Source organism: Emys orbicularis, chromosome 19, assembly GCF_028017835.1.
Source record: "Emys orbicularis isolate rEmyOrb1 chromosome 19, rEmyOrb1.hap1, whole genome shotgun sequence".
NCBI lineage: Eukaryota > Metazoa > Chordata > Testudines > Emydidae > Emys > Emys orbicularis.
Window position 1 is genome coordinate 13,728,983 of NC_088701.1, and position 15,442 is coordinate 13,744,424.

The 15,442-nt window shown below is 49.3% G+C and overlaps 1 long non-coding RNA gene across 1 annotated transcript; it reads left to right on the forward strand.

Annotated features, from left to right (window-relative positions):
• Nucleotides 1-10,113: 10,113 nt before the first annotated feature.
• Nucleotides 10,114-14,228, forward strand: LOC135891809 (uncharacterized). Its single transcript, XR_010562282.1, has 5 exons — nt 10,114-10,211; nt 10,641-10,741; nt 12,121-12,247; nt 13,619-13,705; nt 14,165-14,228. It is a non-coding gene; the product is annotated as an uncharacterized LOC135891809 (long non-coding RNA).
• Nucleotides 14,229-15,442: the final 1,214 nt, after the last annotated feature.

A 15,442-nucleotide genomic window follows, 5' to 3' on the forward strand; every position in this document is an offset into this window, starting at 1 on the left:
TGAATTTATCTAGTTATTTTTTAAACCCTGTTATAGTCTTGGCCTTCACAACATCCTCTGGCAAGGAATTCCACAGGTTGACTGTGCGTTTGAAGAAATACTTCCTTTTGTTGGTTTTAAACCTGCTGCCTAGTAATTTCATTTGGTGACCCCTAGTTCTTGTGTTATGAGAAGGATTAAATAACACTTCCTTATTTACTTTTTCCACATCAGTCATGATTTTATAGACCTCTATCATATCCCCCCTTAGTCGTCTCTTTTCCAAGCTGAAAAGTCCCAGTCTTATTAATCTCTCCTTATATGGAGGTCATTCCATACCCCTAATCATTTTTGTTGCCCTTTTTTGTACCTTTTCCATTTCCAATATATCTTTTTTGAGATGGGGCGAATCCATCTGCACACAGTATGCAAGATACGGATGTACTATGGATTTATATAGAGGCAATATGATATTCATTCTGTTAATGTTGCATTTGTTTTAGAGTGCCTAGCACAACAGATCCTTGTCCATGACTAGGGCTCCTGGGCACTGTGCTAAGACAAATAAATAATAACAATGATGATGCAGAATAGACCCAAGCTCTCCCTCCTGTACCTGGGCTGGCTCTGCAGAGTTAAGAGGAGCAAAATGCAACAAATCCTCCCCCTTCTCATTTTTGTCACTACAGTCACAGCTCTGATTCCAACACACACACACAGCAGGCCAGCTAAGGAGAGGCCATTTTTAGACAGTCATGTTTCAGAGCAAAAGCACGTCATGGTACTGAAGTGACCTCTTCCAGAGGCCCCAGCATGTGCCGGGCAGCTTAGTCTAAGCAGGGCAGCCCATAGCTCATGAGCATACACCCCTCCCTACTTGACCACACTCCCAGCATACATAGGGTTGCCAGACGGAACACCCGGTCGAAAAGGGACCCTGGCAGTTACAGTCAGCACCGCCAACCGGGCTGTTAAAAGTCCAGTCGGCAGTGCTGCAAGTCTAAAGCAGGCTAGTCCCTACATGTCCTGGCACTGCGCTACGCCCCAGAAGTGACCAGCAGGTCCGGCTCCTAGGCAGGGGGGCCACGGGGCTCCGTGCGCTGTCCCCACCCCGAGTACCAGCTCCATACTCCCATTGGTCGGGAACCACGGCCAATGGGAGCTGGTGGGGCAGTGCCTGCATGTGAGAGCAGTGCACAGGGAGTCCTGGCCCCCCGCCAAAGAGCTGGACATGCTGTTGGCCACTTCCCGGGTGCAGCGCAGAGCCAGGACAGGCAGGCAGCCTGCCTTAGCCCCGCTGCGCCACTGACTGGGAGCCGCCTGATGTAAGCCTGTGCCCCAAGCCCCAACCCCCTGCCCCAGCCCTGAGCACTGCCCACAAACCCAGAGCCCCCTCCTGCACCCCAAACCCCTCATCCCTGGCCCCACCCCAGAGCCTGCACTGCCAGTTGGAGCCCTCATGCCCTCTGCACCCCAATCCCTTGCGTCAAGATGCAGCCCCCTCCTGCATGCTGAATCCCTCGGCCCCACCCCCCAGCCTGGAGCCCCCTCCTACACCCCAAACCTCTCATCCCCAGCCCCACCCCAGTCAGAACCCTCACTCCCTCCTGCACCCCAACTCCCTGCCCCAGCCTGGAGCCCCCTCCCACACCCTAAACCTGTCATTTCTGGCCCCACCCTAGAGCCTGCACCCCCAGTTAGAGCCCTCATCCCCTCCCACACCCCAACCCCCTGCCGCAGCTCAGTGAAAGTGAGCGAGGGTGGGGAAGAGCGAGCCACCAAGGGAGGGGGAATGTACTGAGTGGGGGGCGGAGTCTCAGGGAAGGGGCAGGGCTAGGGTGTTTGGTTTTGTGTGATTAGAACAGTGGTCTCCAAACTTTTTTGATCACGCACCCCTATCAGTAAAAAAAATTTTTGAGCATGCACTCCCTGCCGCGCCGAAGCAAAAAAAAAAAAAAAAAAGCGCTCCTCCTGCCCCAAGGACCCTCTTGCACACCCCCTGGGGTGCGTGCACCGCACTTTGGAGACCACTGGATTAGAAAATTGGCAACCCTAAGCATACATAGCTCCCTGGTCCTCAAACTGCACTCCCAGAGTGCACTGCTCCCCCCACCAGCTGCTGTCCCAGCATACACTGCGCCACCTCTTAGCCATGTTCCCAGCATGCACTGCTCCTCCCCCTCAGCTGCTGTCCCAGCATACACTGCTCCACCTCTTAGCCATGTTCCCAGCATGCACTGCCCCAATTCAGGGTGCAGTCCCATCATGCACTGCTCTCCCATCCAGGCTGCATTGCATCCCCTGCTGCCACTGCTGTCCCAGCATGCACCGTGACCCCTTAGCCACACTCCCACCATGCACCCCGCCCTCCCAACACACCCTGCTCCATTCCAAACCCAACCCCAGTGGGCGCTACTAACTAGGGTTACCATTTTTTAAAATAACAAAAAGAGGACACTCCAAGGGGCCCCGCCCCTGCCCCAACTCCGCCCCCTTCCCTGGCCCCACCCCAACTCTGCCCTTTTCGCAAAGTCCCCGCCCCAACTCCGCTCCCTCCCCTGAACGCTCCGCCCCCTGCTCCTCCCCCTCCCCTGCTTCGCGCAAATCAAATGTTCGCGGGAAGCCTGAAACAAGGAGGCAGGCAGCAGGTAAACTGGGGTGGGGGGAGGGCGCGAGGAGGCGCGGCCCAGTACAGCCCCCTGGCCGAGCGGCTCGGGCCTGGCTCGGCTCGGGCACTGGGGCGCCAGCCCCGTCCTGCCCCAGCCCGCACCAGCCCCGGCGGTTCCAGCTCGGCTCGGGCCCCAGGGCACCGGCCCCGGCCGAGCAGCTCCAGCCCCGGCAGCTCCGGCCCGGCCTGGCTCGGCTTGAGCCCTGGGACGCCAGCCCCGGCCCGCCCCAGCCCCGGCGGTTCCAGCTCGGCTCGGGCCCCGGGGCACCGGCCCCGGCCGAGCGGCTCCGGCCCGGCCCAACTCGGCTTGGGCCCCGGGACACAGGCACCGGCCCCGGCCGAGTGGCTCCGGCTCCGGCGGCTCCGGCCCAGCCCGGCTCCGGCCCCGGGGCACCGGCCCTGGTTCCGGCCAAGCGCGCTGGCCCGAGCGGCTCCGGCCCGCCCCGGCCCTGGTGGCTCCAGCTCGGCTCGGGCCCCGGGGCACGGGCACCGGCCCCGGCCCCGGGGCACCGGCCGAGCGGCTCCGGCCTCGGCAACTCCAGCTCGGATCGGCACCGGCCCCAGCACTGGCCGGCGGCCGAGCACCGCCGGCCCCAGCGGCTCCGGCTCCGGCTCCAGCTCCGGCCCCAGCGCAGATCCAAGCCCCACGACCCCTCCCTATTTTCCTGGACATGTCCGGCTTTTTGGAATTTCCCCCCGGACGGGGATTTGACGACCAAAAAGCCCGACATGTCCGGGAAAATCCGGACGTATGGTAACCCTGCTACTAACCCCAGCGCAGAGTGACCCGGCACCTCCCTCACAGCCCACCCCTCCCTGCGCTGCCCGGCTAGCCCCACCCCTTCAGCTGGGAGGGGTGACTTGAGCAGCCTCGTTATGGTGCCCGAAAGGGGGGGTGGGGGTTAGAGCCTCGCTGTGGTCTCGCGCCGGCGGAGGGAGGAGTTCCGCAGTGGCTGCTCCAGAGCTCAAGGAGCCGCCTTCGCAGTAAGGCCACGCGCTGCTTCGGCGCAAAGTCTGCTGGGTAACGGCTCGCAGCCAGTTCCCCTCAGCATGGCCGGGCCGGGGCTGCGGGGCGTAGCTTCCCCCCCCCACTTCCTCAGGTGCCCCCGGCTGGGTCGGGGGAGACGCGGGCCAGGTCGTTGGGGGAGCTCGTCTCTCTCGTTAGGTGCTGGTGGTTGGGGGACCGCCCCGCTTGTCCCCCCCGTGGGCGGGGCTGGGCTAGGGCCCTGCTGCTGCCGCCTCCGGGGCTGACACCGGCTGCTGAACCCCTGCCTGGTCCTGGCTGTGCAGGGCGCTGCGAGCCTGCACCCTACCGGGGGCCGGTGGGATCGTATTGCCCAGCGCCCCGGCTTGCGGTGTGAGTGCCCAGGTCACTGGCTGCCCACGGCTCAGCCTCGCACTGCGCCGCCCCGGGCCCCAGGCTATGGTCTGTGCCCCCTTCAGTGTCCTTTGGCTGCCACATGCCCCCCGTAGTGCGCTGGCGGCAGATGGGGAAGGACATACCAGTGCCCTCGCTGGGGTGTCCTAGGTCAGACCGTGCCAGTTTGTCAAAGGCACCTCCGAAATTATTGGTGCTGGTCAGATCTGCAGTTCACCCTTGAGAGAGGGATCCGCAGCTGACACACTTGGCCCATGTGTGCCAATTTTAGTAGGCAGCTCATTTTGGCGTTTTTTAAAAGCAGCAACCATATTTTCTGGTGGGCAACCAAATCTACAGTCCTTTAAATTCTGTCTTATTTAGATTTATAATCTTGTGGGGAAGGATTTTTTAGATGACTGATGCATTCAAATTGTATGAATTGCAGTGAAGACAGGAGAGAATCTAACCCTTTGCCTTTTTTTTTAACCAAAGCATTAGGAACAAAGTTCTTCATACAGATCATGAGCCACAAGGTAGGTGTAAAAGTGTTGACCTGTCAGGCAGGTGGAAGGGCTCAGGGATGGAGCACTAAAGCGTGTATAAGAAAAGATAACTGAGCTCCCAAAATACATGGCTTAATTTTTCTTGGGATCTGGTTCTTTTAACCCTCTTAAATGTATTGGGCAAAGAGGATGTTTCAGACAAAAATCTTAGGTTTCCTCCAAGATGCTAAAATCCATTCTCTGTGGAGCAGAAGAATATGAGGTTCCCGGTACCCTATGTTATACGTGGGCCACCAAGAGTATGCTTGTGTCCTATGCGTACATAGCATAGATGTAAAGCCTACTGGCTGCTGTCGTGCAGTTGATCTTTGACCCTTAGTAGTTGTGATGGATAAATTGAAATAACTTTCAAGTTATTTCCAGTGCCTGGAAGTTGAAGCTAGAAAAATTCAGAATGGAAATAAGGTTTATTTTTAACAGTGAGGGTAATTAACCATCGGAAAAATTACCAACCGTTGTGGTAGATTCTCCATCAAATTTTTGAAATCAAGATTGGATGTCTTTACTTTGAAACCTTTCTAAAGAATCTGCTCTAGGTCAAACGGGAATTAATTCAGGGCAGTCCTATGCCTTGTGTTATACAGAAGGTCAGCCTAGATCAGTAGTTTTCAACTTTTTTTCATTTGCGAACTCTTAAAAAATTTCAGATGGAGGTGCAGGACCCCTTTGGAAATCCTAGACATAGTCTGTGGACCCCTAGGAGTCTGCGGAGCACAGGTTGAAAACTACTCCTAGATTATCATAACTGTCTCTTCTGGCCTTAGAAATCTGTCAATCTCCTCATTTTTGGTCTATAGGGTAGATATTTTGAGGAGGGGAGTAACACTCAGAGACTGGCTCAAAGGGTCCTCCAGCGAAACTTCAGTCAGTGTTCTTTCAGCGTCAGTAAAACGGATTTAGAAGACAACTATGGTAAGTGTTTCTTTGCTGGCTTGTAACATTCATGCAGGAGCCTGGACTAGATGACCTCTGGGGGTCCCTTCCAGTCCTACAATTCTATGATCCTATTCATGGTTCCTGCAAAGATACAGTGAGAGACAGCTTAGATCTTTGAAAGTATTAAAGTATCTTAAACTTGGTTAAAGGAGGGAGTGGCTTGTAGGGAAGTAACTTTCCACTCTAGGCATTAAGTTTGGTGGATATATGCATCTGTGTATTAGAGCAGCGGTTCACAAATTCTTTCATTCTGGGACCCAAAATCAGGTGCAGTGGTCTTCTTGCAGTTCAAAACCACACAAACTTTAGAGACAATAAAGGATGATGTGGATCAATATCACAGCAAGAAACCATACCTAGGTTTTGCAAGGTGGGTGTGAGACTGCTTGGGTAATATGTAGTTGCTGGGTGGGTTACTGGGTGTACTGAGACAAATGCTTCTAGGCAGCATATTGGGTGCAGACACGCAACACCATGCCCCAACCTTTGTGAGCCAGGAAGGCTGGAGTGGGGGCGTAACTCAGCTGTGTGTGGTTCATTTTATTTATTTAGCGTATGCAATCTGGCCAACCACAGTGTTCTTATCAGTAATGTTCAAGGCATGAAGGCCTCCAGGAAGTTGTCATTTTGCAGTCCTCCACCGTGTGCGTCATGGTTTGTGGGTTTCCACATTGACCTAGTGGACTACGTCCCCCAGCTACAGCATGTCTACGGTCTGGAGAAATGGATGATCCAACTAGCAGATCAGATTTGCTGTGTGTGGTACAAACTGGTTACAAAACTACAGTCACGTCTGGTGCAGACAGGGCCTAAATCAGATTCCTGGGGATAATCCCAGTAAAGTGACTGTTCTTATTAAGGCCCTCTCCATGCCACAATTCATAATTGACTTTATTACCAGTGGCTGGCTCCAAAATGTGTTTGGCTACAGACACAACATGGTTAATATCCTGTTAGTACTAGGCTGTCAAACGATTAAACAGTAATAGAATACCATTTATTTAAATATTTGTGGATGTTTTCTACATTTTCAAATATATTTATTTCAATTACAACACAGAATACAAAGTGTACAGTGCTCACTTATATTTATTTTTTATTACAAATGTTTACACTGTAAAAAACCCAAAAGAAATAGTATTTTTCAATTCATGTAATACAAATAATATAGTGCAATCTCTTTATCACGAAAGTTGAACTTACAAATGTTGAATTATGTACAAAAAAATTGCATTCTAAAACAAAACAATGTAAAACTTTAGAGCCTACAAGTACAGTCAGTCTTACTTCTTGTTCAGACGATTGCTAAGATAAATAAGTTTGTTTACATTTGCAGGAGATAATGCTGCCCACTTCTTGTTTACAATGTCACCTGAAAGTGAGAACAGGCGTTCACATGGCACTATTGTAGCCAGCGTCGCAAGGTATTTACATGCCAGATGCGCTAAAGATTCATATGTCCCTTCATGCTTCAATCACCATTCCAGAGGACGTGTCCATGCTGATGACAAGTTCGTCTCAATAACGATCCAAAGCAGTGTGGCCCAACGCATGTTCACTTTCATAATCTAAGTCAGATGCCACCAGCAGAAGGTTGATTTTCTTTTTTGGTGGTTCGGGTTCTGTAGTTTACACATTGGAGTATTGTTCTTTTAAGACTTCTGAAAGCATGCTCCACACCTCATCCCTCTCAGATTTTGGAAGGCACTTCAGATTCTTAAACCTTGGGTCGAGTGCTGTAGCTATCTTTAGAAATCTCACATTTGTACCTTCTTTGCATTTTGTCAAATCTGTAATTAAAAAGTGTTCTTAAAATGAATGTGTGTTGGGTATCATCCTAGACTGCTATAACATGAAATAGATGACAAAATGTGGGTAAAACAGAGGAGACATACAATTCTCCCCCAAGGAGTTCAGTCTCAAATTATTTAACACATTATTTTTTAACGTGTCATCAGCATGGAAGCATGACCTCTGGAATGGTGGCTGAAGCGTGAAGGGGCATATGAATGTTTAGCATATCTGGCATGTAAATACCTTGCGATGCTGGCTACAAATGTGTCATATGAACTCCTGTTCTGACTTTCAGGTGACATGGTAAATAAGAAGCGGGCAGCAGTATCTCCCATAAATGTAAACAAACTTGTTTCTCTTAGCAATTGGTTGAACAAGAAGTAGGACTGAGGGGACTTGTGGGCTCTAAAGTTTTACATTGTTTTGTTTTTGAGTGCAGTTATGTAACACAAATCTACCTTTGTAAGTTGCACTTTCACAATAAAGAGATTGCACTACACTATTTGTATGAGGTGAATTGAAAAATACTATTTATCATTTTTACGGTGCAAATATTTGTAATAAAAACAATAGTGAGCACTGTACCTTTTGTATTCTGTTGTAATTGAAATCAATATATTTGAAAATGTAGAAAACATCCAAAAATATTTATTACACTTCAATTGGTATACTATTGTGTAACAGTGCGATTAAAACTGCGATTAATCGTGATTAATTTTTTAATTGGTTTTTTTTTTTTTTTAGTTAATCGCATGAGTTAATTGTGATTAATATACAGCCCTAGTTAGTACCATGGTCAGGTAAGGGAGCTGCCCTCTTCAGAGGCCTAGCCTGGCATATGGCGCTGGTTTGATGCATTGGGGACACCGCCCGCCACAGTAATTCATGGATGCACAGGCTTGGTGCTCTGGAACCATTGAATGAAGTTCAGGGCTTGTCTATACTACCACTTAAGTTAATGTCATTTGTCGGTCACGGATGTGAAAAAGCCACCCCCCTGAGCAACGCACCACCTGAGCTGTCCACACCAGTGCTAAGTCGGGGGGGACACTCTCCTGCTGTCATAGCTTCCGCCTCTTGCTGAGGTGGAGTAATTATGCTGACGGGAGAGCGCTCGCCAGTCAGCATAGTGCGTTTTCACCAGACTCACTACAGCAGCGCAGTAATGTAGACTAGCCCTCAGACAAGACTCTCTTGTAGTGTGACTACCCCTCGGGGCGCACACTCACTAGGACGAGCCTCCTGGGCTTCAGCTCCTCCTGGGTCTGATCTCTGAGCATTCAGCATCCCTGTTTCACGCCGTAAGCTCCCTGCAGCGAGTCCACCTGACTAGAACACCTGGGGAAACCTTACACGCCCCCCAAAGGGGCCATGCACCCCCGACTTCGCCAGTCAGGAGCGACTCTCAGCCAGCGGTGTCAAACAGAAGGGTTTATTAGTCATCTGAAACACAGCATAGAGCAGAATCTTGTTAGCACAGAAAGCAGGAAGTTGAAGCAAAGTCCATCTTGAGGAGACCCAGAGCCCTGGGCTCTCCTCCTGAGTCCCAAACCAGGAGACTGACCAGCTTCCAGCAGCTCACTCTGTCACACCCAGTTGCCCCTCCTCCATCCTGTATGCTGTTGCCCAGGCAAACCGGTCACTTGGCCTCTACCTCTTTGTTCTCTAATTCCTCCGACTGGCTCTTGCAGAGGATGGGCCCTAGCCATCAGTTGCCAGGATACAGAATGTCCAACCATTGTCTGGGCCCAGGTAGCTAGATGGCACTTGTACCTTCCCTCTTGGGGTATCTGCAAAGCTCTCACACCCTTATCCCACCGCCTAGATACTTGTGCAACACATAGGGAAAACTGAGGCACACACAGTATTCATACAAACTTTGACAATTCCCACTTTGTCACAAGTAGCCATTTGTCCCAATTACCTGTGTAAGTCTTTCTCAATGGCCTGTCCCTCTGATCTCCCTGTTTAGAAAGGCCGCAAGCTGGTCCCTGGTATCAAAAATGTTGAAAATCACTGATTTATGTAATCAGTCTGGCCCGTCCCCCTTACTTCCAGCTCTCTAGAAAATACCCCACAGTCTGCTGTCCCTTGTTCCTTTGTGTGCATGCCCTCTGTACACAGGGCTGGCTCCAGGCACCAGCCCACCAAGCTGGTGCTTGGGGCGGCACCTGGAGGGGGGCGGCGCGGCGCTCCAGCCCGAGAGTGGGGCTGTGACTGGGCTCGCCGCCCTCCCCGCGGCGCAGCCTCTGACCACCGCGGAGAGCGGAGCCCCGGCGGGGCTCTCCGCCCTCCCCCCGGCGCAGCCTCTGGCCGCCGCGGAGAGCGGAGCCCCGGCCGGGCTCGCTGCCCTCCCCCCCCCCCGCGCTCTGGCCGCCGGGGCTCCGCTCTCCCCGCCGGGGCTCGCCGCCCTCCCCTGGGGGGCGGGGGGGGGGCAGCGGGAGGCTTTTTTGCCTGGGGCAGCAAAAAAGCCAGAGCCGGCCCTGTCTGTACACTGATACAAATGTGGGTAAATAGCTTGGAAGGTGTGAGGGGAGACACATTTGTGATGGCAAGAAAGCTGCTGCACGAACACAGACTGAATCCTGAAGAAGAGGTCTGTGTATGCTTGAAAGCTTGTGTCGCTCGCTATCGGAAGTTGGTCCTCACCTACCTTATCCCCTCTATGTAACTTTTAAGTGATTAAGGTGACTCGTGCCTCTCTCTGAGTCGTAGTGTGGACTAGGAGGGAACATTTTCAAAAAGTGCCTGTGACTTAGGGCCTCACTATGTTCAGTGGGTGTTGGGCTCTTAAGCACCTGCCAGCCTCTGCACTTTACAGGGCCAAGTGCACTGTAGTGCAAATTGCAGCCTTAACTCCAGACATGTTTGATTTTTCTTACTCCAGCAGAGATTGCCTTTGAGCATGAAGGTAAATGCAAAAGGATTTACTTCAGAATGCCGTGCTTCTGCTGACCCTTAGCATGTCACTACTATACCACTAGCTAATTTGGTAGCTTCAAGGGTTTTTATAGTAATGTGTTTATTTCCAGCTCACTGTTCTGCATAAGTTACTCGTTGATATATACTGGCCACTCTGCACTACTGACTGCACTTTCCTCATTTTTAATTTAATATTCCACTCACCAAAAGTCCAAAGTGAATTTGGTTGGGTGTACACGATGAGTGCCAACTTAGCAATTTTACATTTTTGTCTAGGCTATTAAAAGTTGATGGCTTAACCCCATTAGAGGAAACGTCCAGTACCTAGTATGTTTCCACACTTGTTAATTGTGTTGTTGATGTTCTTAGATCTTGTTTTACAGAATGTTTTCTTGTCTTTTTATTCCTTCTCTTCCAGTTGATGCTTTGGATCCAGAGAAGTTAATACAATGTCCATATGATAAATCTCATCAAATCAGGGCCTGTCGGTTTCCCTATCATCTTATAAAGTGCAGGAAGGTAGGACAGGATGTTAAGGTCTCTAATGCACTTGGGAAATCATATTTTTGTACATGCTAATGCATGGTGAGCTCAGTATGCTGTGTTGCCTTTTGCTAGAAGGATGCATTCACTTGCTATTAGGCTGGAAGAAGCCGTCTTTATATCTCTGTCATCCATTTACCACTTAATATGAACTGGATGCTTTTATTTAGTAATGCACTTCAGATCAGTGCATTTACCCCGAAGAAAGGTGATACAGGTTCTTCAGAATACCTAGGTCAGTGACGGGATCCTATTCTCTTCCAGCTGTTCACTCATGGGACAGGGTATTTACTTCCCACTTCAGGCCATGGAGCAAATGCAGCCAGCGTTGTATGGATGCCTTCTGGCTGGCCAAAGCCGAAATGATCTGATGTTGCAGCTAATTCTTGACTTGGCAATTAGAGCAGTGCAGCTGCTAAGACCTCTTTTTTTATATTGCTAATAACTCTATTCAGTGTACGTCTGTCTGAAACTTTCTCTCTTCTCAGGCTTCTATCCTGGGCTAGAATGCTATATATTTACCAGGAGAAGCTGCTCCTTTCTTTTGTCCTCTCAGGCAGTATCCTCCAGTGCTAGTGTATATTAGTTGTACTGGTATAACTGCATCCACCTGTTAAGATGATGTACCGGTATAACTGTATTGGTTAGGAATCACACCCCAGCCAACATAGCTATAGTAATATAAAAGCCATGCAGAGCAGGCCTGAGCAGTGTGTGTTCTTCCTCTCTGTCTTCTTGATCTTTTTAAGGGTAAAGTTTCTTCTTTCAGTGGGAGATAGTAGTGCTCTTCTATGTCCACACTAGTTTACCTCTACTGGCAAAGTGCTCCCAATATAGATGTGGCCTCAGCTGGAACATCGAGTAACTTCCCTCCTGTTTCAGGAGGGTTAAATTAACTGCAAAGACTTAAGCTCTAGCGCAGGCAGGAACTTGTTCTCTAGTCTGTCGCTCACTTAATTTAAACATAAAGTGGCTGAATTATTTAGGGTTTCAAGGCACTTACTCCCCGTGTAGCTTTTTAGGGCAATTTCATCTGGGCATCGAACCATGCCAGTGATGACACTGCAACAATTTCACTGTGTTTGTTCTGGGGCTGATCTTCAATCAGATAAATTCAGGGTGTTGTTTAAATGTAAAAATGAACAAACATAGCCTGTATCATAAAGGATGCATATGCTTTGCTGTTTCTACACTGCATTTGTGCTCAGGACCTGAGCTGAGTTTTGGCTTTCCTTGTTTACATTTTTTCAACCTATTTCAGGATGCAGATTGCACAAACCCTTCACTAGTGACTAGAAAACACAAGGGTTAGGATGAATTCAGTGAGATAGCATGTACTTTTTCTGTTTCTCTAGAACCACCCTGATATTGCAAAGCAGCTAGCCACATGCCCCTTTAATGCCTGCCATCTGGTTCCCAGAGATGAGATCAGCCATCATATATCAAGCTGTGATGACAAAAGCTGCATTGAGCAAGACATTGGTGAGAAAATATTAGATTCCTTTGGCTCTGTAAAGTCACTTCTGGAACTCTTGGGCTAACAGCGTTCTAACTTAATTTTGGCTGTTAAAGATTGTTTTAATACTCTATTATTCCATAAGCAACCCTTTACCTGTAGTGCTATGTGATACAGAAACAGCAGGAGCCCTTGGAGACTTGAGTTTCATTCATTCTGTGTCCATGCAAATTCTCCTAAGCATCTGAGAGGCAACTGGCTTGCATTACATGTGTTATCTGCCAGAGATTTTAGCATTAAAATGGGAACTGTACATTGTGCCATAAACTGTGTGTGTTGAAATGAGATCTAGTTGGTAATCTGGACCGCTTAGAGCAGAAAGATAGTGGCCATGAGAGAGGTGGGTCTCCAATGCAGATCTGACCTGATAGTGACCAAAAATCTGTATAGCCTGTCTAGTGACATGTGTGAAATAAATTGGTCTCAGTCCAGTTCTTAATGGACAAGCATCTAGATCATAACAATCCTCACTTCTGTTACATCCTACTTGACTATCTTAGCAGAAAAGCCATGACTGGGCCAGGGAGGCTGAATAACTTTCCCAATTGAAGGTGGGTTCCTCCAGTTCAGAGTGGGGCAAGTTGGGGAGGGGATTATGGGGAAGCTTTCCTACCACTGCCCATGCTGTCGGCTCTGACGAGGAGTTCACTGTCCAGGTCTGTCACCCCAGCACCTACATCACTTGGTTATGTGGGTCGTGTTCCAATTTCTCTCCCCACTGATGTCTATGTGGCTATCACTACACTGGAAAACGTACCTGTTCTCTGGCAAAAGTAGAGTTGTACTGAAGCTAGCAATGATGTGCATGTTAATGTAGACGGGGCTTAGAGCATGATAGTAGTGAAAAAACCCTGAGCAGATTTTTGTGACATGACAATAGAAACACACCTGAACCCTCTCCCAATGCGTATGTTGAAGCAGCTGCACCATTGCTGAAAAATGTGTGCAGAATTGTTTAGCTTTAGAAAAGGCTTAAAACAGGGATTGGCAAATGGGGGACTGCAACCACCCTGCCAGATCATTTGATTTGGCCTGCCAAACATTCTGTGTTATAGCAAACCTTTCAGAGTTAGGCAATATATGGCCTCTTAAGGTATGGGCCACCAAAGGGTTCTCGTGGATTTTGTGTCCCTTTGCTACCTTCAAGGTGCCCATCCCTGGCCTAAAGAGTTTTGCTCCTAAGACTAGGGGAGTACTGATCAGCTTCCAGTGTATGCTGCTCCTCTCCAAAGCCTAGAGCTATTCTGAAGCTAGGTCAAAACATGATTAATGTCCCTAAAATAGGATTGTATTTTATCCAAAAAGATTTTCTCACTAAGAAACTTCTTTGCTTTAAGTGAGTCAGTCGAATAACTGCTACAGAGAGAAGATGAACACTGTCAGCATGTGGCAGCCGCCCCCATGTGACGAAGACTGGGATAAAGGTGCGGAAGTAGATTGACATAGGGTGGCTGTCAGCCCCTGCTATTCCCTTCTTCTTGCCCCCAAAGAAGTGACATGGACTAAGAGAGAGGTCCCAGAGATCCTTCTGCACAGATCATGTGTTGGGACACCCAATTATACTGTCCCTGAACAAATTAAGTTCTCCTGCTTCACAGGCTCTACCACATGCCTGCTATTCTCTACAAAACATCTGTTGTTTTCCATGTAGTCTGTCGCACCATCTGTGCTTTGATGAAAGTGGAAATTGATGATAACCTTTACACTTTATATTTCTCAATGAAATGTTTGCTTTGCTGTCACTTACGCCAAGCCTTGGCTCAATTCTCATTCCGTTTTGTAAACCTAGCAGAGTCTCTGCCATATTTCTCATTTTATGTTGCTATGACGCTTGCAGAAGTTACTCAGTACTGAGCCACAGTGATGTCTGTTTCCTTTGGCAGATCTACAGGAGCAATCAAATTCTACGTTCGTTTGGGGCACGTTCAATAGTGTCATAAACAACAGGTAACAAAAGGTGTATTTCTTGTGACAGTGCTTTCCATAGAAGATGTGTTTTCAAACTACTTTTAACTCATGCTGCTGTGTTGATGGGCAGATGCAATTTACTTTATGAATCCTATTTTTGGGGTGATGGTGGGGGAGTTCCCACCGGCATGAATCAACATTCCTATGCCTCTGGGTCAGTGTTTCCTGTTTCCTTTTAGTTGCAGATCCATATGAGAGTATAAGAACATACTATTGCTACCAGATAATGGTTACTCCTCTAGTTCTACTGTAGTACTATTAGTGCTGATGGTCCTGGATTCAATCCCCACTGGTTATATATTTGTTGGGGGGTTAAACACTAAACTGTTATGCTGGGCTTGATAGAAATGCAGATTGATGTCAGCCCTTAGGCAATTTAGGCTTAAACTTCTGACCGCTAATCTAATCTCTCATGACCTGCTGCAAGTAACTTTTAACAGCCAGGAGATTTTGCAGGCAGTTAGAGCCCTGAGTCAGAAATAATTATTTTATTTGTGAAGTGTAATCACAATGCAAGTTTGGAAAATGAAGCATACTGTGTCTGGTCATTATCTCTGTCTCACCCCTGAACAACCAAATCATTGTACTATGCCTTACCTGTCTAATCAGAGGTCATCAAGGTACGGCCTTCTACAGCCCGTAACAGTGACATAGAATCATAGGACTGAAAGGGACCTCGAGAGGTCATCTAGTCCAGTCCCCTGCACCCACGATAGGACTAAGTATTATCTAGACAAGTGCTTTTCAAACTGTGGGTCATGACCCAGAACTGGGTCACGGAATGGAAGGCACTGGGTTGCGGCGGCTTTGGTCAGCTCTACTGACCGGGCCATTAAAAGTCCCGTCGGGGGTGCTGAGCAGCTAAAGCAGGCTAGTCCCTACCTGTTCCGACACTGCGCTGTGCCCTTGAAGCGGCCAGCAGCAGGTCCGGCTCCTAGGTTGGGGGTGGGGGAGAGCCACGGGGCTCCATGCGCTGCCCCTGCCCTGAGCACCGGCTCTGCATTCCCATTGGCCAATGGGAGCTGGTGGGCGGGGGGGCAGTGCCTGTGGGCGAGAGCCGCGCGGAGCTGCTTGCACGCCTCTGCCTAGGAGCCGGACCTGCTGCTGGCCGCTTCCCTTTTTCTTGTAACAATCTTTTTATCTACTTGAAAACTGTTATAATGTCCCTTCTCAGGGTATGTCTACACTACGAA